This window comes from Balaenoptera physalus (genome assembly GCF_965194825.1).
Source record: "Balaenoptera physalus genome assembly, chromosome: 6".
In the NCBI taxonomy this organism is placed as follows: domain Eukaryota; kingdom Metazoa; phylum Chordata; class Mammalia; order Artiodactyla; family Balaenopteridae; genus Balaenoptera; species Balaenoptera physalus.
This window is the reverse complement of record NC_138885.1, coordinates 57,808,360-57,832,367: the sequence shown is the minus strand read 5'-3', so window position 1 is coordinate 57,832,367 and position 24,008 is coordinate 57,808,360. Positions and strand designations below refer to the sequence as shown.

The following is a 24,008-nucleotide window of genomic DNA, read 5'->3' as shown; positions in this document are numbered from 1 at the left end:
ACCCCAGTATGGAAGGGAGATGTTCCTCACATAAGAAACTCCCATTTCCAGAGAAATGAATTAAATTGCTTTTTAAGTAGAGACCTTTAAAAGTATAAAAGATACTTAAAGTCAGTTATTACAAATGATTGTTTCCTAGCAGAAATGTATAAATAAAAATTGAAATCTAAATGTAGAAATATATGTGTAGACACAAATAACCATATACATGTATATATATTGAATATATATATATACATATATATATACGTGTATGTGTGTGTGTATACTATATATTTATGGGGAGTATGGTGGCAGGGGGTGGCAGGGTAGAGGGTGTGCTGGAGAAAGAAAATGATGAATAATCAATGGAGATTGGGACTTCCCTGGTGGTCTGGTGGTTAAGACTTCAACTTCCAATGCAGGGGGTGTGGGTTCGATCCCTGGTCAGGGAACTAAGATCCCACATGCCTCGCAGCCGAAAGACTAAAACATAAAACAGAAGCAATATTGTAACAAAGCCAATAAAGATTTTAAAAATGGTCCACGTCAAAAAAAAAAAAAAAATCTTAAAAAAAAAATCAATGGGGATTTTCATGAAATTGATTAGGAATAGACTGTATCTTCTAATGCTTGCACTCTTGTTACATAGCCATTAAAGTGTTCCTTAGTTCAATCTTGTGAAATTTTCCAGTTCAGTATTTTCTGTATTTTTTTTTTTTAAATATTGCTTTCCCTCTTTTTTTTTTTTTTTTTTTTTTTAATAGGGAGCATTTTCTTTTTTCAAATTTTATTTATTTATTTTATTTATGGCTGTGTTGGGTCTTCGTTTCCGTGCGAGGGCTTTCCCCAGCCGCGGCAAGTGGGGGCCACTCTTCATCGCAGTGCGCGGGCCTCTCACTATCGCGGCCTCTCCCGTTGCAGAGCACAGGCTCCAGACGCGCAGGCTCAGCAATTGTGGCTCACGGGCCCAGTTGCTCCGTGGCATGTGGGATCCTCCCAGACCAGGACTCGAACCCGTGTCCCCTGCATTGGCAGGCAGACTCTCAACCACTGCGCCACCAGGGAAGCCCTCTGTATCTGTTTTAGCTTGATTAAACATATTAATTTTTTCATAATTAAAAACAGTTCACTGTTTTATAATGATGTGCTAATTCTACAACAGATGAAAATTTTCTCCAAAAGCTTTTTATTTTAAAAGTGAATGTAAAGGTATGAAATTTAGAACAGACAACTTTTATTAGTTGAAAACTAACTGATTTTGTACTTAAAAAATAATGCCTTTTGGATTTTTTGTTGGTGTTGCTGTTGTTCATTGTATTACTGTTTCCTATTAGTTTTCAATGTATCTGTGCTCACTCCCCACTGACAAAAATAATGGAATTTTCAGGGCTCTCTTGAAAATATACATTGAAACATATTCTGTTAAAGGAAATGTATCTGAGGAGCTATATCCATGATTTGAGTGGACTGTTGGCTTCAGAGCACTGTAGGAAGTATTAATGGTGGCAACTGAGCCTGAATTTTTTTTCCTTGTAAAGATGTAAGGGAATATGATGTATACGTTTGCCATGTGTAACCTATACTACTTATACTCATTTACTGCCTTTAAAGTAATCTGCACAACAGAGACTGTAATTATAGATTGCAACATATGCATCAGGGAAGTAGTCTTACTTGAAAATTTTAAAATTTTCTCTGGCACCTGTCAAGGAGAACATTGAAATGATCAAATAAAAGTCCTTTTTCTTAAGTATGAAAAACTTTAAGCTGTAGAAAAAAGTTTTGAGAGCTAAGCCAGTTATAAGAAATGATGCAAAATCATATTTTGGGGATATAAAGCAATTCCTAGTTAGTGCCTATAATTTTTTTCAGGTCAAGAGCACTGAAAAATAAAATAAGCGTATTGTATCTTTCACCTTGAATATGATTATTATTTCTTTTTGTGACAGATTCTATTTGGCTATTTTGAGTAACAAGCAAAAAGACGTTAATTTTAAATAAGGATCCATTAAAATTCCATACTTATAGGGATCTGTAAAATATCAGTTTTGCTTACTGGAGGGATGTAATGCTGTTTAATATACTTTTCTTTTTGCAATTAAATTAGATTTTTTTTAGGGGAGAAAAACTCATAAAGGAAACAGCCTTGGAGATGTAATATGCTCTAGCATATTTAAATAATTAGACTTCTGTCTCATTGAAATGTATGTGCTCTAGGTTTGATAGTGATATAAAAGCATGAATATTAGTATGATTAGGAAATTACAGCATGTCACAGCATAATTGATTGATTGATAGCTGGATGAAAACTAACCATAAAGCATGTGAAAATAAATGCGTGTTCTGCAGTTACTCAAGCAGAATTTTTGCATCTACCTAGTTGCAGGATTAGTAACTTAAAACGCTCATCTTCCAAACAAAATGGAACTGATATTTTTTCCTTTTGCTTGTGTCTGTGTATGTTCTCATTATAATACTGGCAGGGCAAAGAATAAGAGCATTCTAAATGCTTAGTGCTCAATTCGGTATTTAATTGTTCCTCAAGACCTGTCAAACGGACACCACATTACTAATTGACTCTATGAGCAATTAGTGTTTTGGAATTTACCTTTGAGAGGCCCAAGTTTTTAAATGCAAAGCCCCACTAACACTAGCGTTAATATACACTCTTACTGGTCTCTGGAGAATTGAATTTCCCAAACATTTAAATTTTCATTAATTTTTAAAAAGCATTTTGTCTTTTTTTTCTGCTTGTATTTTTACTTTCTCATCCTCTGTCTTGATCTTTTAAAGATTCCTGTTCACACAAGTCTTCAGCGACACTCACACTAGCATAGAAGGGCTGGAGAAGCGAGGCCACTGCAGGATTCCCTGTTCAAAGCTGAACCGATATTCACCATTGACGTATCCATTCATCTGTGCAGGGTCATTGGAAATCCTCTCTCTCTAGTTTTTCCTTCCCTTCAGGGAGCAATGCTTAAAAGAGCAAACCCCTGGTGTGAAGAGATAGGAGAATTCTCAGCACGGCCAATGGTGCCAGGAATCGAATTAAAGTTGTCCATTTGCAGATGACTGTCTGTTGGAGCTCTCAGCACACAGAGGCACTGTGCTTTCTGTTGATGCTTTGTTTACTTGAAATTCTGTCAGTACCACTTCAATTTAATTTTTTTTAATGGCAAAAGTCATATCATGCCAAAAATATGCCAGGAGGGTAAAAACACTAAAATATGTGTTGCTCTGTAGTTATAGCATTTTATTGGATTCCCAAGGCTTGCTCAAGGAAAAATAAAAATTTTAAAGCTTTGCAAGAAAGAATTATTGTGACCACACACAAACACACAAAAAGTTAAATAATTACTGAATTCACTCCTTTTTTAAGAAGTTCAAAACTTGTCATTTATTCTGGAATTACTGACATTCCCAGATCTATTTTGGCATAAATCTCATTTTGATATGACTGAACCTACAATTTTGTCTATTTTCACATGCATTATCTCTTCTAAGTGAGAGGTGCTAAGAAGACATGGGTTGCCATTAAATCTGTATTTGCCAAAAGTCAGCACTGAAGATGTTTTCTGCAGTTAGATTTCCTTTGTTATCATAGGTGATATTACTGTGGTTTAATTTATTGGGCAAAGTTAAAAACCGTCAGAATTAGATTTGTGAGGAAAGATTTTAAAACCCCAGGAAGAATATAACCTGTTCAGGAGATGAAAGTTGAGAATACACGGTCTCTTTCCAAATCCCAGAGAACCAAAAAGCATGTTGCAACAATTGTCAGATTTGAGTTTTGTCAATTGCTACTGGTTGATTATGTTTCTTCTTTCACTTTAATTTCTCCCTGTTTTATTTGAAAATAGTGAAGAGTGCCTGGCATAAAGTAGGCCCTCAATACTCTTTATTATTAGAATGAATAAAGGATGTTTAGTATTTCATTTTAATTTATAATTAAGAATTCTTTATTTTGCTTTATTTTTCATAGTACCTATTTTAAAAAATCTGTTCCATAGTTTACTTGGCAAATTCTATTTAATGTTATAGTTTATTTTCCCTCAGAAGCAAGTTTTACCTACATCCCTAGGATTGCATTTGGAATAATGTGAGAAATACATTTACCCTAAACATCTGTATTTACCAAAATGTCTACTGGATGCAGGTCTCGTTGTGCAGTAGCTTGTTTGTTCCACCTTCATTATAATATCACCCTTGGAAAGCAGGCATATGTATTTTGAAAAGTAGTCTTGTTGCAAACGGTTTAATCTAACTAAGTGACCTTACACAAAAGAGGAAGTGTGCAATAACAGCCAAGCTTGTAAAAAAGCAAGCTGTATTCTAAAGCAACCCAGAACTGATCCTAACATATCAACCACCATGAAGAGACTATGTTGTCATTACAAGAGCAAGCTACTGATTTTATAAGTACCTATTACTCCCTTTAGATTTACTGGAAAACACTTATAGTATGACTCTTCTCAAAAATGGCAATCCCTTCCCCGAGAAAAAGAACCCTCTCCCCCCTCCTTCCATTTATTTATCTTTTTTTTTTTTTTTTAAGGTATGCTAAGGAGCAGTTCTCACTGATGCAATTAGGCCATTCCTTTTCTTTAGTGATACAGACCTTTCTTAGAAATGTCATATCTGGTTATCCTCTATAAAATAACCCATCAAAGTTACTGTGGTGCAACCTTACATCTTAAATATCAGTCTGTGCCCTCTAACCATTAGTATCAAATATCGTTTAGACCAGTCATGACATAAACTCTGTTAATAGAGTTTTACAAATAGATTGCAAATGATGTGAATTTAACTATAAGAAACTTAAAATCATATTTGTAATGCTTGTTTCTGATATTTGGTTACCCATACAAAGTGTTTAAACAGAATATTTAAACATATGGATTAAGTATTTTGTGGTGATCTTTTTGCATGAGAGTCTTATTCAGTTGCACCCATAATATATTCTAATGAGGTCTTGTTTTATTTGTTAGATTTTGTGAGGGCTGCATTAATGAATATTATAGTTATCAATTGCATTTGATATTAATGATACACATAATAGGTACTAATAGAAAATATCTGTTATTCTGATTTTATAAAAGAGTAACAAGTACTATTTAGGTAGATAGTGTCTTCTCTGTGTTTCATAAGAATCTAGTAAGGCAAGTTTTATCTAATTTGACATTTTTGCTTATTTTCTTATTATTTATTGAGTACATACTCTGTGCAATGTATAGTGAGAGGTACTGGGAACATAAGATGAATAAGACAGTCTGAGCCTGGAGAAAGAAACTAACACATAAACAATTTTGGTACAAGAGATTAAGTGCCATAATTGGCTGAATGATTCTTTAAGTTCTAGGAATTTACCATAGATGAGTTAAACACTCTCTGCTTAAGTTCCCAAAATATTTTTTTGCAGGACTACGTGTAACTAGTAATCACACATCACTCTAATCACAGAACACTCTTGCAATATAACAGTCATACTCACATCAAAAATAATTTTGTTGGAGATGTGTATTATAGCATCAGTGTTATAAATTCATAAGATTTTGATACACACACACAATAAGTACTGAAAACAGAATAAAAAGATAACTGACCTCAAGGACATCATAGTCGGTAAGAAAGCCAAAAAGACACAATGTAGTTGGCCCAGGATGGAAAGGATGCTGTGGGACCGGGAAGGGCATTACAGGCAGAGAGAGCAGCATGTACAAGGATATAAGGTATGAGAGAGGCTAGGATGCTTCCTCAAAGTTAGTAGTATGTACAACATGCTCTCAACAATATTAAGAACTAGAAATACACAGAAAATTTCAAAGCAAATATTAAAGTATTCAAAGGAAGATGAAAACTTTAAATGAAAAATTACTTTAATGGAGGTCATTGCTACATGATTATAGATGATGGTCACTTTGTATTTATGTTTCTGTGTTTTCCGTAATTTAAAATAATAAGCTTGTGTTTTAAAATCAGGGAAACAAGTTTTTCTTTCTTTTTTAAGTAAGCCCAAAATACATACATATATACATACAAAATAAGAAGAACTGGAAGAAAAACACGTAGGAAATCTAAGAGACCCTGCTGAAAAGGGATGAGGCTGAGCTAAAGCAACAGCATGGGAATGAAGAAGGAATAGATGTTAGTGTTTAGGAGATGAATTGAGAAAACTTTGTCATTGATTGAACGTAGGATAAGAGAAGAGCTAGAAAACCTGGAGAGTGATCAGTGAATTTTCTTTGCGTGTGCTGAGAACTTAACTCTAGCTGTCCGGAAAAAATTATTTGTAATAAAAGTAACATAATAAGTTATTGGCAGGGCCAGAAAATGAATTTAAATCTCCTAATCATAAATGAGTAGGGGAAGGGTTAGAGGGTGTTTCATGTTATGCTTCTGAAATCTACTTACCTGTAACTTCCCTTCAAAATGTCTCTTTAGTTGTGTCCCCTAGAACATCAAAGAACTCCTCTGGCAGTGACAGTTCCTGAACAGTAACATAATGTACTAGTTGCTTTCCTCCCATTGTCTCGTTTAATTCTCAAACTTTCAATGAAATTATTATTATCCCCCCAATTCAAAGTTGGGAATACTGAGACTTAGGAAGGCTAAGTAGTTTGCTTAAGGACGACCCATGACTAGAAACAGGAAATGTAGGGATTCAGATCTGGGACAATTTGAATATATGCCCAAATTCAAATCCACTATGGTCAGACTATGACAATATTGACATTGGAACAGAGTTGATCACTGAAAATTAAAGGTCCTTATTACTGTAAATGATGATCTTTCAAAGGTAGTTCTTGGTAAGAAGAGTAAATAAAATATTGTGAACAGCTATGAAAAAAGATTTTGGTTATATATGTAAAATAAAGACTGGATTTCTATTTTGTTCTTTGAACACATGTTCTTTCAAATGCAAGTATTACATGCTGTAGCAAATTCTACATTATTAAGTTTCTTCCACGAGACCTTGTACTGTTTTCTACATTCAATAATGTATATAGGAATTGGTGGATTCTCACCTAAAATGTTTGTGTTTTTTTGTTTTTGTTTTTTTTTAATGGGTAGAAGTTAGTAAGAGGTCCAGAAAGTACAGGGAAGGCTAGAATCATACTTTTTGATTATACTTCCTTCCTCTCAGGGTTGAGTACCCATGAAAATGGATACAGACAAGCCCTAGTTTGGAGACTAAGATGAACTTGTTCAAGTGTTCTGAATGGTGAAGGTAGAAGGGCTATTTTTTGTATGGGAAAATATCTTGCTCACTGTTGGCTAGTAGGCAGTATCAAAGCCAGTGTGTGGTAAATACAGAAGATTTTAGTAAAAAGAAGTGGATAACAAAACTATTACAATAAGAATATTAAACTTAAATTCTGGCTCCAATTTCTGCCAGTTATTAGCTATGTAATAGTAATTTCATGCATTATGTCAATTGGCATTTACAGCAATTGTGCGTGGTTGACCAGTGAGGCATCTTAAATTCAGAGATTGGTCTTCAGAACAAGATAATAGTGATAATGACTAGGGAACTAGTATTAAAATGTATGTCTTTTGGCTCCTTACATAGTATCTTCTATTGCAAAGAGCAAAGTAAAACATAAACAATGTTTCTTTTAACTTTTCAGACCACTGAGTTATTTATACAAGTCACTGCAACCATCTTTTGACCCAGGCAAGAAGGGTGCCATGTTTTAGCAAGTCCAGTCTTGCCTTCCTCCAGTACTTTACCCTATCGTGAGGAATCCAAGGGGCCATGAGGACGTGCCCACTTGGAACCCATGCCCACTTGGAACCCGTGCCCTCCTTTGAGACCATATCCCAGGCACCTGAAATTCCCTTACTCTACTTCCTGGACCCATGCAGTGCTCTTCTCTAAGTCTGTCCTCTCACAAGATGAGGCCAGGAGGCAGCTGGGTGGAGGTGGGAATAGCAGGGAATGGATGGAACATTCATCTACAGTATGCATATTAAGCCTCTTGATGATAGGGAACCACAGGTCAGCTTCTCATTCTGGAAGAGCTCTGATGACCCAGGAGACAGAAAATTCTAAATTTGAACTTAGCCTTCCAGGTGTTTTTGAAGATATAATTGTTAAGGTAGAAAGAAAAAAACATTTTATTTAACATTTTTTGTTCAATTTATAACTTTCAAAATAATTTATTTATAGCTTTAAAACTTTTCAAATACCTTAAGTATTTAGACATATGGTATGAGTTACAGCCTGCATGAACTCTTTCTATATAGGTACAGATAAAGATATAGACACATATGTAGATATAGATGTATATCTATAGGTATAGATAGATACAGTACCTTCTTTGTGAGGATACTCTTCTTTGTGAGCACTGGACGTATAGCTATGAAACAGACAGACAAGATTTCTGCCCTACTCTAATGGCATGGATTCCTGGCCTCAGAGGTTAGTCTAGTAGGTAATACAGATGAAATAGAAAAATAAAATGCATATGAAAATGCAGTGTAAGTACGGGGTGATATGGAAAATGGTAGAGAGGAAGGGAAGGCAGTGATGTCTGGGAAGTCTTCCTAGATGAAGTAATAATATTATTTGGCCTACTGGCCATAGTTTGCTGAACCCTTGGTCTAGGGTTTTCCCCATATCCTTTAAAATCTCTTGCCTTAATTCTTCTTTGCCCCATAAACTGCTGTTCATGTTTATTAAGATGTTTATCAGTGAGGATAATTCTTTCATGCTTGCCATGTCACTTTCTCACCACCCATTTCCTCCGTAACCCACTCACCATGGCTTCTGACTCCACCACTCTCTCACAGATCATCTCTAGCCTCCAAATTGCCTATGTTCTCTTCTATCCTACTTGACTTCTCTAATGCCTGTGCTACAAATAAGCACTCTGTCCTTGAAAACTCTTTCTCACTTGTCTTTTACAACAGCATATTCTCTCCCTCTCTCTATTTCTCTTTCTCCTCTATAAATGCCCTCCCAATCCCCATTGCCTACTCCTTAAATGCTGATTTAACTCATGAGTTCCATTCTCATCTCATTCTATACAACTTTCTCTCTGCTATGTCTTCCATTACCATAACTTCAATGATTCCCATTTGCTCATGATTCCTAAATATCCTTGTAGACCTTTGACTTCTCTCCCATCGAAAGATGGGAACTCCTAGTGGCCAACTTATTGGTTATACAAGCTAAAAACCTTGGAGAAGTTCTCCAAGGAGAGACCAAGTGCAAAAATTTTGTGTCACATGATCCAGGTTGCAATTCTGGCTCTGGGGTGGCCTTGGGAAAATTCCTTAGATTCAAGCAACCTGTTTCATCATATAAAAAAGGGAATTAATCCCTCACTAGGCTTTTGAAGGATTAAATGTAATATCCACTACAATCTCTTTATTAACTAGTTGACAGATATCTCACAAGTATTTCTATTTTTATGATGATATCCCCTTTCCTGTTCTTCATTCCTCCAACTGGTCAGCTCATCCTTTTGACTGTACATCTGAAATCTTTCTCAGATCTTTTTCTTCTTTTTGTTCAAGTTCAGGCCCGGCTTCTAGCCTTCCCTGCCCCACCCCCCACCCCCATTCTGGCCTATATATTGTTTAGAAATTTTTATTTATTTATTTATTTATTTATTTATTTTTGGCTCTGTTGGGTCTTAGTTGCAGTGCGTGGGCTCCAGAGCTCGTGGGCTCTATAGTTGTGGCATGTGGACTCTCTAGTTGTGCCTTGCAGGCTCAGTAGTTGCAGCACACGGGCTTAGTTGCCCCACGGCATGTGGGATCTTAGTACCAGTGATCGAACCGGTGTCCCCTGCATTGCAAGACAGATTCTTAACCACTGGACCACCAGGGAAGTCCCTATTCTGGCCTATATATTGTTATTATTGATATATTTCTAAAGAACAGATGAGGGCAGCACTTTATGTTGGCAGTAAGATAAAGTCCGAACATTCAAGTCCCTTTGCAAACTGAATTTAAGCTTCATCTTTACCTCCATCCCACCCTATACATAGACATATACCTCCTTCCTGTCTTCTAACCATACCAAGCAACCCTGTTTCCCAAATGTGCCAGGTACACTTAGCTTCATCTGTAACTTTGACTGAGTCTTGTCACAGGCAGGAAAACTCACCTCTCTCTATTGTAACTGGTAAAATTCTATTCAGCTTTCAAGATATACCTCAACTCTTAACTCCTCTATATAGCCACCTTTCCCTACCAGATTCAGAACTAAATCTTTTCTTTGGTAAATCACCACTAAAGATAGACTTGTAAGTTCCATTGGGGCAGGGACCTCTATTTCCTAGCACTTAGGTCAGAAGCTCTCAAGTTGTAGTAGGCTCTCAGATGTTATTAGAGCATGAGTGCCATTATCATATTTTAAACAGTTTAGGCAACTAGTCCCACTTGTTTTTTCTAGTGACAACAAAAGTTATCAAGATTCAGAGATTCAAGGAAGATTGTTTTTAGGATTCCAGTTTTGAGATTTAAAATACATTTTCTCTGTAACCTGTTTTCTCATAATTGACAAACTACTTGAAAACAGAGAGAAAGGAAAGGAAAGGAAAAGAGAGAAAATAACTCACTGCCCCACATGCCAGGGTCAAAAAGAGGTTGGAGGGAGAGAAGGGATCTTGGAGTAAGTCTGAAAGAATTTAAGAAAGACATAAGTAAAAGAAACTGAATTTTTTTAAGGTTTCATTTTTGTTTGCTTGCTTGGCTGTTTGTTACCTGGAAGAATATTTAAGTTTTATTAGCTCAGGAATATGGCAAATGATAAAACTGAGTAAGGCTCTAAGAATGATAATGCTGTTACTAGGTATTGTGGCTCCTTGAAAATTTTAAGGATTAATGAGCCCTAATTCTCTTTAAAAATTATTTGCAAGCTTAAGTATATGACTTCTCTTCATGTTCAGACCAATGTCTAAATGGTATGGCCAATAGCTGACGTTTGAAACCCACCTTCTCCAAAAAGTCTTGATAATACAAGTCTCCCCATTACCACTAGCATTTTATTATGCCTTATAACCCATATCTTGTATTTATGTGATAATATATATTTATGTGTTGTTTATTCTCTGCACTAAAATCTCATCTATGCATATGTCCACACTCCCTAGCTTGTTTTTCTCAAATTAGAAATTAAGAACAAGGCTAATTCTGCCAACCTTCTGTAACACAAGGGTTAGATCTAGGTAAAATATCTATTAACTAAGTACTCAATTCCTAATTGAAATTCATAATTAAAACTGTATCTTCATCATCATGTAAAGTTATTTTGAAAGCTTACCAAAAGAATTACTCATATTACATCATTAATATTATTGCCATCATCACTATTATTTGACATCTTAAAGCCTCCTAGCTTTTGTAATAAATTCAAGTGTACAAAGCATCCCCTCTTTTATAAAACATTCATAAATTCTATGATTCATAAATTAAGTTATTCAAGATTATGATAAGGCATTCCAAAGGCACTAAAAGGGACCCTCTCATAATTTTTGTTTTTTATCTGTGAGTCATTTAAGCATGTAAATATAGGTTTCTAGTAGTTTTATGCACTGGCTTTGTCTTTTGTTGTTCTGAATATGAATTCAGTCAAGACTTAAAGAAACTAGAAGATATTTTGATCTGAAAGCTGTAAGAATTCACAAGGGAATGAGTTGGTTTCTTCTCTACTTTGTAATGCAAAGAAATGCATTCCACAAAATCAGATGAAACAAGCCGTTAATTTGACAGTCTCAGTTCTCATACCTATTGATTCAGGAAAGCTGAAAACAGTTATGGAGGCTTATTGGCTCCAATTAGGAGTCGTGAAGCTTCAGCTTTGAAGAAATGAGAGTGTATTGGGAGAGGAATCATTCACTAACAGAATCCTTCTTAACATTTTATCATGAATGGGTATAAACTCTTGGTCTCCTGTTTTGTTTTGTTTGGGGTTTTTTGGGGTACTTTTTCATTTATTGATTATCTTTATGGAATAGTCTCAGAATGTTTGTTTAGCAAACAAAAGATATTTATCTTACCATGTGAGACATTTCATGGTAACAAGCTCAAGAGCTTCCTTATAAGTCTTATTTAGATGTTCTCAAGAAATATTTTCAATCCCTTCTATATAATTTTATATACATGGAAATACCTCTGGATATACTCTATTGATAGACTAATCAATATAGATTCTATAGATATATACTTATTTTAGCACATGCACCATCTTGCATGGAAGTAACTCCTCTGCTTAGAGGTATGTAACTTTTTTTTGCCCTTATCAATAAGAAGACTAGCTAACTCTCATGACCACTTTTAGTGCATATAAATAACATATATTCACAATACTGTTCTTTAATGTTAAGATCTTAGTAAAGATTGCTACAAAAAGGAAGACTCAAGGAGGAAAATGGTATTCACATTTTTAAGAACAATATCTAATGAAGCAATATAGAGTTATTTACAGATGCTATTAAGAAAGGCCAACATTTCTTCAAATATTCCTTTCAGAATGTCCAGTTTTTCCCATGTTTTAACTTAGTGATAGAAATGCAATTTTTTCCTCTTAATGATCATAATACATTTGTATCTTGGGTAACTTTTCACATATAATCAAATGACAGGAAGACTTTTCTGAGGTGTGGGGGATGCTGATGAGGAAAGACTTGATAGATAGCATCAATTATCAGTCATAAAATCCTTGCTTATCATTTGTTAACAAATCCTCAGTTGAAAAACCTTTTGATCAGCTTGGCACTAGCTGAAAATTTGCTGTACAATGAATATAATCCAACTCTAATAGAAGATGACTGCATTTCCAAGTAGATTTAACATAGGAAAAAAGTAAGATTATTGTAATAAATCTAACATCACAGAAACAATTCATGGAGCTTAATTATGACACTACTAAATGTGAAAATCTATTCAGCGCTAGGAACACTTTTCACATTACATTCACGCTAAAGATTGGCTGTTAAGAGCTCATTACTGGTATTTTTCTAAAGAGTGGTTTATTAAACACAGTTACCTAATAAGCATCTTCGGTGGTGCAAATTGCTGAAAACAGTAATGAGTCTGATTAGACTTCATTTCAATTACGACAGCTTGTCTAGGAAAAAAAAAATTTTTATATATATATATATTTTTTTTTTTCTTCATGCTTCAGAATTTGGTTACAAGACACTACAGAGTTTAAAAAATAAAAAGCCACCTCTGTATTTCCTTTCCACAGTTCACTAATGACGAGAGAATTGTCCAAGTCATCATCCAATTTACACACTGGAAAACTGGATGGACAAAGTGGAGTCACAATCATGTTTGCTTAAAAACAGCAAAGCCTGCCTTGACTAATATGTCTAAATAAGGTCACCTTTAGTTTCTCTCTGCTTTGGTTTTTTTTTTTTTTTTTTCCTTAGGAATACAAAGCTATAAATGAGGTGCAGACTTCAACATGATTCATCCCTATTTGGTTTGTGGAGGTTATTCTCCAGATTAATAGGCTCACCTTTCAATTATGTTTTATCCATGGATCTTCTACTTAAAATCATAAAAATATAGAAAACTGTTGGACTATGCATGCTAATTATCCGACTGATTTTTTTAAAAAATACATATATTGGTGGAAAAATAAAAGAAGCCAAGCTTTATGAATGTGCACTAATATATCAGAAAGTGTAAAGGAATATTCATTAGGCACTAAACTTGATTTGATATTTTTAAAAAGTATGTTATTTAGCTGCATTTAACAGCTAACCTCCTATTAAATCATGCCTGAATATACTGCTCAAATTGAAAGAAAAAATTGTTAATGTAAAAAGCCTTTAAGTGATTAAGCTGTCACTGCTGTCATTCGGGCACTCCAGTAACATTTTAATGCTTCTGAGAGCTATGGCCAGGGATGCAATCCACTATTTTATGTTATATTTTCTGAAGAGATTATTTTTAAAGTATAATATCATTTGACACTGAACTGGATAAAGTAATTCCTAAAGTAAAATAAGAAAACAATGGCTGGATGTAGAAGCATGTAAAAAAAGGAGGGCACAATAAAACATCCTAACCTGAAAAACTTCACAAGTTAGCTAAGTGATCATGTAATGGCCATAAGACTGAAAGTCATATATGAATGAAATTGTAGTACTCTTTGTAGGCATTTGGATACTTTCAAAAAGATTTACTTAAAAGGAGACCAGTTCCAGGTATGTCAGTTCAGTGAGCAGGAATGTACTTTTAGACCTATGATTCATTAATTCTATGAATTTTTCTATTGTGTTTAAGGCCGTGGCAGGCGGGGGGGAACTTTTATATAGAAAACACAAAAACAATTCTAAATTTATAATTGGGATGCTTTCCTAAGTAACTCAATTATCATATATTCTAATTATTTGCTTTTCAAGGATTTTTTAAACATTTCATCTCAAATGATTCTAGTAAAGTGTTTTTCTTTTTGAATGCAATTGAGAAAATGTGTCAATATATAATAATATTGTAATTAGTTTTCCTTTTTTGAAAAACTTCACATATGTAAACCCAGACCTCCTTGAAAATGAGTACTCAATGAAGGAAATGATGTTCATAGTATATTTGGAGGTCATAAATAAGACTTTTAAGTTTTATAAGTATGGAAACTTTTTGAGATATATGACTTGGTTCAAGCCACAAATAATAAATATATAGCTAAAGAAAACTTTAAGTAATGCTTATATTTGATTAAAGTATTATGTATACATGCTAGTTAAATAACTTAGAATGTGCTTTGGACTCTGAGATTATAAATAATAAAGCAGATCATTTTTAGGATAAAGGTATTTTTAAAAATCTCTTTTCCTTCTCTCTGTCACCTTTCCCCATTTTCTCTATATCCTTTCCACAACTACAGACACAACACTTTCGTATACACATGTAAGCACCTAGATTTGATTTTTCTGTGTAACCTACCTGTATCACCCGCAGGGTTCTGGTTTTCCTGTTGTTTAGGGACTTGTGTAAATAGGATGCACACTGTTTGAAGAGGTAGCAGGAAGATTTGACTTATTTACTCTTTTAACATAAGCAAGTAAAACTAGCAAATTTTAAATTACATTTCTATCTGCTAATTGAAAAATGTGACTGGAAAAAAATTTTCCTTTTCCTTAAAATTATTAGCAAATACTGGAGCTTATCCATAACTGAGGCCAATAAAATAGTTCATTACCATCAATAAGAAGTATAAAATTGTAGAATAGTTTTCACCATATAGAAGTAACAACATCCTTACAGCTTTGAATTCTATTGACAGTATTGAGAGCAACCTTGTGTTTCACTGCTACATTAGAGACAAAGTAAGCTGTGTTTATTCACAACAGAAGAGAGTTGGATTGGAATTAAAGTAGAATTTATAAGCAAAAGAAAAGGGATCTGTATTTCATGTGGCAAATGCCACTGGATCATCCATTTTATTCAATTCAGCCAAAACCTAAACTTTTTTTTTTTTTCTTTATGGCCTCATGTATTCTAACAGTAGATGAAACTATGCAGTTTAATATTGTCATAGAGAACACAATCAAGATGGAATCTAAAGAAACAATTTCTTTGCTTGTGGTCCCTCCTATTGTTAGCTTTCCCCAAGGATTACTTTGTTGGGCACCCCCTCCAGGACAGGAAATGCTACTTTCTTTGAGGATGCTGATAGCCTGTCTTCTGCTTTTGTCTCATTATGCAGCATTCTTTGTTTTTACAAATGGAAGAGCCAATAGCGCTAATGACTGGACTGTCATTCACACTGCACTTTAACAATGTTCTGTTTATCTGGAAATTAGAGCATCCTAATTATAGGTGGTGCCCAGGTTTTTTTCACCAAACCATAGAATGTGGCCAGGTACGGAGAATGGAAAGGTGAGGAAACTACGGTTATTACTAAGAGCTCTTCACTTTTAATCCTTGACCATGTTGATTGTATTCTAAAGCAGTTTATCTTCATATGTTGTCTTATATGGGCAAAACAACACTAAACCTACCAAAACTCATTTCATACGTTGCTTTTTCCATTGCCTTCAGATCAAAGTTATTTTCTTCAGGCTGGACTAAATTATACACAGGTCCCAGGAGTGAAGGACACTGAATTAATGCACTATGTCACCCAGCCCTGACTATAGAATATTTTTATCAAAGTCCAAGGCACTATTTTGCTATTGCATTGAAAATTAATGCATGGATTGCCAAAAAGAGAAAAATGCATAAATAACCTAAACAAGTTTTGTCTGGGCTTTGCACACTTTAGAGTTACCTTAAGCAAAGAGTTTTTAAGGAGAATGGTTGGAGTTGTATACATATATGTAAATAATATTCTTACTCCTTTGTCTAATTATGTGAGAGAGACCTCCAATTTAAATAAGCAGTCTTAATTATCTATTTTGTTTTATGTAAACTGTCTTTTTAGAGTAAGGTTTCAGAGGAACACAAAAAGAAGCTGAATGCAGATTCCATCTTACACAAGGTCGTGGGGCTTGGGAGATTCTGAATTTGTTTATTGACCCATATCAGCATGGGATGTTGGGCAAAAATGAATGTAGTTCACCTTAAATATAACTAAATTGAGCTTTGCATTTATATACTTGAAATAGAATAGATACACACAAATAACTATTTACGAATAGCACTATGTACACAATGATTAACATAACATTTTAGCAGTTTGACAGAGGACATTAACCACCCATGTCATAATTCAAGGTTGGTACCATGCCCAGTTTGTGTTAATTAAAAGTGCAAATTTATTTTATATGGCACAAGAGTATCTTGAGAATCAACTGGAATGACCTCAGACTTTTAGGACGCTGGTAACGTTATCTCAGCAGAGTCCTTTTTTAAAATAAAGATTCAAAGCACACAGAAAATGCACAATACTTTTGGCATTTGCATTTCTCTTTCTGGATCAGTCATACAGGCTGGATACTATGAATCTAGCATGGAGCTTTCAGGTTGTGTTAACCCCATTTATCCCTGCACGCTACAGCTCACCTGTTATTTATACACATAAGAGGTTTGATACTGCAGAACAAGGGGAGTGCTCTGTTGTGACACAGAACATACGTATTCATTAGCCCTGGCAGTCCCTATGGACAGAAGTGGTGTGTCCCGATGATCTCTGTATGACAGAAAGAACTGGGGGGGAAGGGTAGATGGCCTTAATGGATTGAAAACGTATATGGAAAAAGGGAAGAGACAGAATGAGTAATGAAAGGCCACAAAGTAACAACTTTAAAGGTTAACTACAAAGCACTATTTAAACTGATTAAAATTGTCTAAAATCATTCACAGAGGTAGAATAAACAAGATAACATTTGACTCAACATGGGAAAATCAGTCCTCTTACGCACTAACCCTCAAATCCTTTCCCTTGCAATAGTTGATAACATCTGACACTAAATACTAAGATTCAGACTATGAATTGTTTGTATATTTTAAATTGCATGTATATGCATAGTTGTGTATTCTGTTGAATTATGGTAGGATGTACACAGACTTTTGGACAGTTTTTTACTTGATTTAGAAAATTATTCAAAAATTTGTATACATATGCTTTTGTAAAACTACCCCTTGCTTTAAAAAAGAAAACCCATAAATCTGAACTATAAACTATATGTATTTTATGTGAGTGTGATTATATGTTCACTTGAATACTTTGATTTGAGTATGGGAGATTTTAGGACCCCCAGAGGAAAAAAAATATTTATTTGAATTATGATTATGATTTTTGGTTTGCTTTAAGTGATAGGCTCTTTTGATAATGTATTGAACATAAGCCTGGTGGCCTAAAAGTGATATTTCTTTTATCAGTGTAATTTTCTTTGCATAAGTGCTTATGCACTCATCCTCATAAATGCAAGTCATTCTCTTATATATGACTTGCATGTTAAAAATGATGACCTATGAGACCCATGCATACCAAGTTTTAACCTCATTATGAAATATTGGCAAAATAGAGATTTTTATACTTGGTCACGTTTTGATGAGTGAATATTTTGTTGCTGTGAATAAAATTTAATGCATTCTCGGGAAGCTGATTCAGATCATAAGCTACCCACAAATTTAATTGAAGGACAGGGTATATACCATTCTAGTCCAAGTCATGGTGCCCTGTAACATTGAATACTTGCTTTTAAAGCTCAAAATGATGACATACAGAACAAGATCAGTTGCTTATCCAGATACCATCTACCCAGCAACTTGCTATAAGAAATAAGAAGCATAACTTTGGAGTAACTTAATGTCGCAAAAGTTGTAGTAGAGGTCATGATTGACTATTACTATTAAATGAAGTCTTGGTTTGTGGAGTCAGAACCTATGGCATATTCAGGGAGCATATTAGGAATGGTGGAGACTGACATGGAAAACAGCTAGAAAAAGTATCTTAACAAATCAGAGCAAAGGGGGGAACGCTGAAACAGCAGCAATCTGGAAACCAGTTTTTTAAAGCAATCGTTTTTCATTTTACACTGTTGTACTAGTGACACTGAATCAACAAGGGAAATATCAAATATTTTTCCTGTGCTTTGAGTAGCAGGGCAGGAATGACATAATAAATAGTTTTTGGAAAATTTTTAATCTAAAGGCACTACTATTTTTTTTAAGTTTTAAAGCACTAGCTAGTTTTCAGGAAAATGTACTTAAGTGAAAAAACTGGAGCTTGAAGCTTCAGAGTGAAGTCATAATTTTAATTGCATATGTGACCAGTAGATACCATAAAAATACCTGATGTTGTAATAGAGAGTGGGAACATCATGACAAAATGGAGAGGGCATGCCATGTCTAGAGGGGGCAACTGGACCTCAGATTCAGGCAACTGTTGCCAGGCAAGAATGAGGTCTAGTGTAAGATCATTCAACTTGTCTTGAAAAAGTGGGAAATATGGAACTACAGATTCTTTTATATAAAATTGACTGATTTTTAAAACTCTGTGCTGGCCAAATGAAATATAGTTACAGGTTACATGCTGCCTTCAGGCTGTCAGGTGGCAATTTCTCTATGTTAGAAGGTGAGGTATTTAAACTATATTTACCAAGGACCATTTAGCCAGAAATGCCTTTGTGATTGTTAAAAAGGATTGCTTTATGCAGATAACGTGGAATAGGGGGAGGGAGTAATTTGCTGCAAAATGTATTATAATTTGGATTCTTGAGGTGTGAAAGTGTGATTTAAAGAGAAAAATCTTTGACAGTATTGCTATATAATTAGAATATCTTGAGACTGGGTTTTCAGATCATCCTTAACTGGTTTTAAACCTCTATTGTTTCTTAGCTGTGGTCTCTACAATGTTGACTCACAAATACCATTAAGAATAAAATAGCATAAAAATATTTTGAATTTTTGACAGCTTTTTGATTAAGGAGATCATGCTCTGTGTTTTGCTGAGTATGAAAGAATTTCTATACCTTTCTTATAACCAACATTCCCACTGGAAAATTTCCTTTTCAGTAGCTGTCCAGAGGTTGAAGAAAAAGTGATTTATAAATTCTAGGAGTGATTTTAGTTTTTTTCTGTCTAGTCAGTTTTGTTTTGTGTTTAATGCATCTCTGGCTTTTTCAAAATAAAAGCATAAGAAGAAATATTTGTGTAGCAGGTTACAGTTGGAAAATATTTTCACAAATATTACTGCTTTAGGTAACCTTAATAACAATCGAGTAAGGTATATGATACCATTATTGTCCATATTTTATGGCTGAAAAAAGTGAGTATGATATGCTTATGTGATTTCACCAGGATTAGAACAAATAAATGATGGCATGGATCAGGGCCAGTGGCCTGAACCTCAAGCTTGGGTTATTCACTCTTCAAACAAAATTCTAGGATCTTCTTTATGTTTTCTCCAGTCCCTTTCTATCCCAACAATCTAGTAATGCCTCCAAATAAAACACTTTGTTAGACAAAATAGTGCTCGACCCCACAGTATACCACGATAAGTGAAGTACTAAACCTGTAACTGAGGCTGTCTGGATTGGGGACTAGGTCATTTGAAATTTCCCTTAATCTCTAAAATCAAAGAGTCTAAGGGAATTTAGAATGTGAAATTATAAAGAATGCAGAACCTGGAAAAGTTGCATTGTCTGGTAAACGGATTCCCTTGATGTAATTTCTTAGCATTGAACCACAAGGCTTTACACACAGCAGGCCCTCAATTTGTTGACTAATTAAGATTAACAGTCCCTGTGTCATATTCAGCTTATACAGGACTTTTCATTTTGGTGTTCTGAAGATGGAACCTATTTAAATAGGTTAAGGAGAATATATAATTTCTGTGCTTCTTCCCCTCACTTTTCCCCTGATATTACTTTTAAATATGACGTCACATTTTTAGGCTAGGAATGATTGGGAAATGGACTAAGGAAGATTTCAGATCAAATAGATTAGAACAGGTAATACTAGATACTGCTGTGTTGGCCTCTTGGCGTATGAGGGTCGGTACACGAAAGGAGAATGCTGCTTAGTCTGCTGAAACATTTTGATCGGTCATCACTCCCCTTGAAGGATAAAGGTCAGTAGTTATTGTGTAGGGCCAGTTTTCAGTATCAGGAAGTTTGTAGGCCCTCTCTCAGAAGACTCTTATTTTTTAGCCAATGAATTTGCTACTCTCTACTTGAAATTTTGAATGTTCTATGTGTTAGTTTGGCCATTTCCTACCTAGGAGATGATAAATCTGTTGCATTATTAGGCTGAGGGGGAAGTAAGTAAACTATTATAATTACTTTATTGTATTTACCCCAGTAGTGATTTTTTCTAGAGAGAATCTTGGTAAATATGGTGTTCAATTTAAAAAAAAATATTTTTAAAAATGATAATGAGAGGTTCAGAGGCACGATAGCCCAAAGGAGTGTAATAGGTGTAGTGATGTCGTGCAGGCCTGTGTGAGCACTGTGCAGCTTTCCTAGAGCAAGCCTGCCATGCCTGCAGGTGTTTGCCTCAGGTCTCTGCCCTTAGGAAGTCTGAGAAAACGTACAAATGAAAACAGAGTCCCTAACAGCCAGAATTACCCTATGGGAACCTTGTAGAAGAGAGCCGCTTTTATAGACCTCATGAACTTCTGAATAGCATACCTGTGTTGGGGTAGGGGGGTGCGGTAGTGAGTGTCTTAGATTAATTTTTCCATGAATGTGTGCTAAAAATCGATTCTAGAAGACCTAGTCTTTTATTCCCAATTTCCTCCTATTCTGAAAGTTGTTTTTATGTCCTTCATTTTTCTATATAACAGTGTCTTTATCATTTTGAAGCTGTGACAGAACTTTGAAGGATGCCACAGTTGTTTTGCTTCAAGATAGTTAAAGAGTTGAATGGAAGAAGTAGAGCAATGAGGCAGCAACTGTTTAGTAATTAAACCTAAGTTATAAAATGGTCAGTAATGATAAGAATGAAAAAATGTTATCCAAACTGTCCGGTTTCTTGGGAAATATAGACTTGTTCATTTATATATATATAAATTCATCCTATAACAATAAAATAAAATACTCAGGCTTTTTACTGTAGTATCTGTCATCCTTGTGCACACTTATGTTAAAGTATCTTAAAAGCAGCTTTCTATTAAATTATATATTTTAAAACTAAACACATTGCATTGTGAAATTTGCCAGCTGTATTAAGAATTTTCTAATCCTTTCAAAAATGAAAATTGATGTTTTGGAACAATTCTTCAATTATCTTGAGGAACTATTTTTCTTACCTTCTACTGTTTTCTGAATTTTTATTGTACCTAATATTTAAGCTGTTTCTAAACAGCAGTGGGAGTTATTGTTCTGGAGTCATGTTTCTAATAATGTTAAAATAGTATTGTTTCTGAGGTTTTTCTCTTCATGTTCCAAAGAGAAACCATATAAGAACTGTTTTTAAAACCCATCTTATTATTTGGGTGCCAAGTTAAGTGACACGCATGTGCTGCTTCTTACAGATAACAGCAATGTAATCAAAGGGAGCATGATACTTTGTTCAAAGAACATTTGGCTCCACATTTTGCTTACATTTCACATCAGAAATATCGCCACAAATAAATAGAACAATAATAATAACAATGACAACAAGTTTAGTTCTACTTCCAATTAGTATTAAAATTCAAGAAACTGGTGAAAAAGCTCTTTGTCCTCCTAAGACCAGAACACTCTCCTGAACACGGGCTTCTTCAGTTCCTACTAATATTAGGAACTAGCTTATGGTTTAACTATTAATTTATACTTTCAAATACTATTAATGATTTTAAAGCACTGGATAAATACTCATGTTTCAGGGGATGTGAATAATTCTGTCCCCTTAAGGTTATTTAATGAAAGCTTAATCTTAACTTTTGCAGCCCTGCTTAGGTTGTTATTTAGTATGCATCAATAAATAAACTTTCAATTATCTTGGTAAGCATATCCAAAAATAGCATGAGAATCAAAAGGCAATTACTGGTGTATCCAGTAATTTTTCCAAATAGATAACTTTTTAAAAATATAAATTTATTTATTTGTTTGTTTTTGGCTGCGTTGGGTCTTCATTGCTGCACGTGGGCTTTCTCTAGTAGCAGTGAGCGGGGCCTACTCTTCATTGTGGTGCACGGGCTTCTCATTGCGGTGGCTTCTCTTGTTGCGGTGTGTGGGCTCTAGGCGCACAGGCTTCAGTAGTTGTGCACGTGGGCTCTAGAGTGCAGGCTCAGTAGTTGTGGCGCACAGGTTTAGTTGCTCCGTGGCATGTGGGATCTTCCCGGACCAGGGCTCAAACCCGTGTCCCCTGTATTGGCAGACGGATTCTCAACCACTGCACCACCAGGGAAGCCCCAAATAGATAATTTTGATAGGATCTTTATTTAATTTCAGATGAAACAGAAATCTTATGAAATTTAATTATTTTTGCTAGAGTTTATGCAGTTAAACTATGCATTTCTCTATGCAGTGAAACTGGCCAACCTATTTTATTTAAACTTTATTATATATTCCTGTCTTTTACAGTGATTATAACTTACTAAAATAATTTGTTGCATGTATTTTACAAATGATTAATTTACAAGGAAAATTTTAATCCAATAAAGGTGAAAGTTGCCCTTTTTGGTTGTTTTTTAAAATAATTACTCTAAAGCTAAAGCAGTTTCATTTTTTTTAAGGGGCAATTTTTTTTTTAAATCATGTTTGTTATGTATGTTTGTTAACTAATGCCAACAATGGCTTAGCTCAGCTAACTGAAAGGAAGCCAGACCCTTTTATGGGGTGTGTGTGTGTGTGTGTGTGTGTGAGTGTTGTGTTGTGTTGTGTTTGTGGTAAATTCCATTGTCTGTGACTCCTAAATTATTTTCTGAGACCTCTTTTAAAGACATTTATTCATGTTTCTTCTGTATCCATCTAATTAAATTCCTACTCATAGCATACATGTTTTCTTATTTTCTCAACTCTGTATCTTGATAATCTTTTAAAGAAAAAAAATCCTAATAGAAATTCCCTGGAAATAATTTACAGGACTAATGAATCTGTAGGTCTTTTAGACAGTTCTACATTACAGTCACATTAATATTCTCTCCTTTTTATAAGGCTTGAAGTAAATCCCATGACACTAGAAGAATTTAGATACTGATTACTTGCGATTGGTTCCTGGTGATTTGCTCTTAATAATTTCCAGTTGAATTTAATGAAAGTATGATTCCTGAAATGCTGCTTCATTAAAATTGCATCTTTTCCCCTTTAAGTGTGGTCTCGGTCATTTCACCCATTTTGCGGTGTGTTTTTCTCCCCCTTAAAAAGTAATGATTGAGAAAGCAGAAACAATTAAGAATATCACTTTAGTTCTTCCTAGAAGGCCCCCCCAGAGTTCCTCTGCATGAAATGATGCAAGCTGCACTTCATCAGGATTTTATAATATGTTCTTTCCAATTGAAGAGATTATTTTTTTAAATAGTTTTAAAAGAGAAACATGAAGATTTGGGGGGAGGTGAAGGAAAGGAAAGTGAAGACTCTGTTGCATATACAGGAGAAGTAAGGTGTTTAGTATTTTTACTCAAAAAGATATATATATATATATATATATATATATATATATATGGAGCTTGATTAAGTTATACAGTG

General features: G+C 34.6%; 1 protein-coding gene and 1 long non-coding RNA gene across 7 annotated transcripts in view; one reads left to right on the top strand and one right to left on the bottom strand.

Moving 5' to 3' along the window:
• The window catches only part of LOC309662431, a 137,912-nt gene that overhangs the window by 60,595 nt on the left and 53,309 nt on the right, over positions 1–24,008 (bottom strand). The gene's annotated exons all lie outside the window — the stretch shown is intronic.
• Positions 1–24,008, top strand: part of FIGN (fidgetin, microtubule severing factor) — a 128,315-nt gene that overhangs the window by 87,216 nt on the left and 17,091 nt on the right. The window contains exon 3 of one of the 6 annotated variants that reach the window (XM_082464993.1): positions 13,187–13,319. The exons of 4 other annotated variants lie outside the window; for them this stretch is intronic. The gene's annotated coding sequence lies outside the window, so the exon portion shown is untranslated. Of the gene's footprint in view, positions 1–1,058; positions 13,320–24,008 lie in introns of those variants that run through there. One more of the 6 variants, XM_082464995.1, reaches the window with a different exon arrangement.